This window comes from Sycon ciliatum, chromosome 11, assembly GCF_964019385.1.
Source record: "Sycon ciliatum chromosome 11, ocSycCili1.1, whole genome shotgun sequence".
In the NCBI taxonomy this organism is placed as follows: Eukaryota; Metazoa; Porifera; class Calcarea; order Leucosolenida; family Sycettidae; genus Sycon; species Sycon ciliatum.
Window position 1 is genome coordinate 22,735,941 of NC_088653.1, and position 4,797 is coordinate 22,740,737.

The following is a 4,797-nucleotide window of genomic DNA, read 5'->3' on the forward strand; positions in this document are numbered from 1 at the left end:
CAAGTGTGACTTATAATCAAGTGTGACTTATAATCAAGTGCGACTTATAATCAAGTGTGACTTATAATCAAGTGTGACTTATAATCAAGTGTGACTTATAATCAAGTGTGACCTATAATCAAGTGTGACTTATAATCAAGTGCGACTTATAATCAAGTGTGACTTATAATCAAGTGCGACTTATAATCAAGTGCGACTTATAATCAAGTGCGACTTATAATCAAGTGCGACTTATAATCAAGTGCGACTTATAATCAAGTGCGACTTATAATCAAGTGTGACTTATAAATCAGGTGTGACTTATGATCAAGTGTGACTTATGATCAAGTGTGACTTATAATCAAGTGCGACTTATAATCAAGTGTGACTTATAATCAAGTGCGACTTATAATCAAGTGCGACTTATAATCAAGTGCGACTTATAATCAAGTGTGACTTATAAATCAGGTGTGACTTATGATCAAGTGTGACTTATGATCAAGTGTGACTTATAATCAAGTGCGACTTATAATCAAGTGTGACTTATAATCAAGTGCGACTTATAATCAAGTGCGACTGATAATCAAGTGTGACTTATAAATCAGGTGTGACTTATGATCAAGTGTGACTTATAATCAAGTGCGACTTATAATCAAGTGGTGTTCATTTCTCGTTGGCTGAACGCAGCGAAATAAACGAGAAATAATGTTCTTTGTAGATTTTTGCACGTGGTCACCGATGGGTGTGAGGGCACCGCGGCCGCTGGAAAAGCGTGCTGGCGCAGAGTGCTGTTCATTATTTTTCTTCTTGCCAGACAGAAAGTTGCCAGTCTCGGCCAGGAATTTCGATTATTTTGTAATATTTAGGAAACGACCAAGGGATTCAGCACAGTCAGGGTCGTCATCATCATCATCGTCACGATCTTCCTCCTCGGACTCGTCACGATCCCGGTCGAGGTCGCCAAAGCGGAAAGCAAGGTCTGCCGCCGGCGACGTCGCGAGCTGGAAGACGACAAGCTACGCGAAACAATTCGAGCTGAATGCCGAGCTCCTGGATCTGCTGCACGATGTGAGGTCGGCAAAGTCCAAGAAGAGGAGAAGGAAGGCAGCGAAAAAAGGTGAGAGGTTGCTGAAGGAGAGGCAAGAGTGGCTTGTGATTGCGGAGAAGCACGGCCATCAGGTGGCAACATCCTTTCAGGAAGGGGATCAGCTGATGGCACTAGTTGGGGGAGCCAAAAAGCAGAAACGTCTGCAGGCTGCGATCCAGGCTGAAGGGTCTAAGAAGAAGGTAGCTGGGGTGGTGCGGGGCCCAACCATGCCAAACCCAATCCATACCATGCAGGGGGCCGTGATGCCACTTAGCCACCCACCTCTAGCTATGCATGCGCCGATGGGCAATTTCCGCTCGGGTGTGTGCCACCGGTGTGGGCAGCCGGGTCATTATGTCAAGTTCTGTCCCCAGCGGGCTAACACCGCAGGCCAACCAGGTCAGCAAGCCATGCCACGTTGACATTACTGTGGGCTGGGGGGTCTCATGTTGTTAGAATTGCTTTAGCTTATTTGTTTAAAGTCGTTGCAGCTGGGCAACTGTGCTTAGTTGGTGTCGTGTGCATTAGTGAGATAATCGTTCATATTTTAATATTAAAGTCGTTTAAATTAATTTAAGTTAATTGCAGTGACTGCCAGGCTTGCGATGGTACGAGACAAGGCTCTACCGGTTGGTGTTTGCTGTACACACTTTATGTAGGAACATTTACTGCCGTGTTGCTCTGTTGCTCTGGTGTTGTGTGGTGCATGCTGTAGGTGGCACCGGGTGCCGCGTTGTTGGGATCCAGGATCCGAGATAGGCAACTGTTGCCGTATCGCTGCTGCTGGTGTCGAGGTGGTGGGCATGGCTGCGTGATGGAAGACACCAGGTGTCACGCTGAGAAAGTGGGAGCCAGTATCCTAAACGCTCCAGCTGGTAGAGATCATGCCAGGTTTTCACAGTGACGGCTATGCTTTGTCTGTCTTGTGCAGTATGCCTGCACACCCCGCATTTCGTTGTGTGTGCAGTGGTGGATGATGGGCATGAGCAAAATAGACAAAGAAGTGTTCATTTCTCGTTGGCTGAACGCAGCGAAATAAACGAGAAATAATGTTCTTTGTAGATTTTTGCACGTGGTCACCGATGGGTGTGAGGGCACCGCGGCCGCTGGAAAAGCGTGCTGGCGCAGAGTGCTGTTCATTATTTTTCTTCTTGCCAGACAGAAAGTTGCCCACCCACCCACCCTGCCGTTCTATTGGTACCATACGTCAAACCGTCATTGCTAAAAATGATGCTGCTGGCTCTGTGTATATGATTGTTCTTCATATGCACTGGCAGTATAGCCGCTGTTACGAATAGTATGCTGTTGCACGTGTGGTTGACTCTGGATAGCCGTTGCACATGCTCTAGTTGCTTATTGGTCCATAGGGATGCGGCTGCTGGTTGTTGTTTGCTTGTTTGTTGCGGAAGCCAGTGTCTGATGCTGTTGCTGTTGCGAGTTTTTCACAAAATGTTTTCTTGGGCAAGAAGATCTTGTGCAGTATGCCTGCACACCCCGCATTTCGTTGTGTGTGCAGTGGTGGATGATGGGCATGAGCAAAATAGACAAAGAATGACTTATAATCAAGTGCGACTTATAATCAAGTGCGACTTATCAAGTATGATTTATAATCAAGTGTGACTTATAATCAAGTGTGACTTATAATCAAGTGTGACTTATAATCAAGTGTGACTTATAATCAAGTGTGACTTATAATCAAGTGTGACTTATAATCAAGTGTGACTTATAATCAAGTGCGACTTTTAATCAAGTGCGACTTATAGTCAAGTGCGACTTATAATCAAGTGTAACTTGTAATCAAGTGTGACTTATAATCAAATGTGTTAATCAAATGTGACTTATAATCAAGCACGCCTTATCAAGCACGACATATAATCAAGCGCGACTTACAATCAAGCGCGACTTACAATCAAGCGCGACTTATATTGAAGCGCGACTTATAATCAAGCGCGACTCATATTCAAGCGCCACTTATAATCAAGCGCGACTTACAATCAAGCGAGACTTACAATCAAGCGCGACTCATAATAAAGTGCGACTTATAATCAAGTGTGACTTTTAATCAAGTGTGACTTATAATCAAGTGTGAGTTATAATCAAGTGCGACTTATAATCAAGTGGGACTTACAATCAAATGTGACTTATAATCAAGTATGACTTATAATCAAGTGTGACTTATAATCAAGTGTGACTTATAATCAAGCGCGACGTATTTTCAAGCGCGACTTATTTTCAAGCGCGACTTATAATCAAGAGCGATTTATAATCAAGCGCGACTTATAATCAAGCGCGACTTATAACCAAGCGCGACTTATAATCAAGCGCGACTTACAATCAAGCGCGACTTATAATCAAGCGCGATTTATAATCAAGCGCGACTTACAGTCAAGAGCGACTTACAATCAAGCACGACTTACAATCAAGCGCGACTTATAATCAAGCGCGACTTACAATCAAGAGCGACTTACAATCAAGCGCGACTTACAATCAAGCGCGACTTACAATCAAGCGCGACTTATAATCAAGCGCGACTTACAATCAAGAGCGACTTATAATCAAGTGCGACTTATAATCAAGTGTGACTTATAATCAAGCGCGACTTACAATCAAGCGCGACTTATAATCAAGCGCGACTTAAAATCAAGTGCGACTTATAATCAAGTGCGACTTATAATCAAGTGCGACTTATAATCAAGCGCGACTTACAATCAAGCGCGACTTACAATCAAGCGCGACTTATAATCAAGCGCGACTTAAAATCAAGTGCGACTTATAATCAAGTGCGACTTATAATCAAGTGCGGCTTATAATCAAGTGCGGCTTATAATCAAGCGCGACTTATAATCAAGCGCGGCTTATAATCAAGCGCGGCTTATAGTCAATGCGACTTATAATCAAGACTTATAATCAAGTGTGACTTATAATCAAGTGTGACTTATAATCAAGTGCGACTTATAATCAAGTTTGACTTATAATCATGTGTGACTTATAATCAAGTGCGACTTACAATCAAGTGCGACTTACAATCAAGCGCGACTTACGTGCAAGCGCGACATATAATCAAGGGCGACTTATAATCAAGTGTGACTTATAATCAAGCACGACTTATATTCAAGCGCGACTTATAATCAAGCGCGACTTATATTCCAGCGCGACTTATAATCAAGCGCGACTTACAATCAAGCGCGACTTACAATCATGCGCGACTTACAATCAAGCGCGACTTACAATCAAGCGCGACTCATAATAAAGTGCGACTTATAATCAAGTGTGACTTATAATCAAGTGGGACTTATAATCAAGTGCGACTTATAATCAAGTGCGACTTATAATCAAGTGCGACTTACAATCAAATGTGACTTATAATCAAGTGTGACTTATAATCAAGTGTGACTTATAATCAAGTGAGACTTATAATCAAGCGCGACGTATTTTCAAGCGCGACTTAATTTCAAGCGCGACTTATAATCAAGAGCGATTTATAATCAAGCGCGACTTATAATCAAGTGTGATTTATAATCAAGTGTGACTTATAATCAAGTGCGACTTATAATCAAGTGCGACTTATAATCAAGCGCGACTTATAATCAAGTGTGACTTATAATCAAGTGTGACTTATAATCAAGTGCGACTTATAATCAAGCGCGACTTATAATCAAAGTTAGAGAAATAACACCAAGAGCAACAACAGTGAAATTTACAAGTGTGAATTTTAACAATCAAAGCGAGAA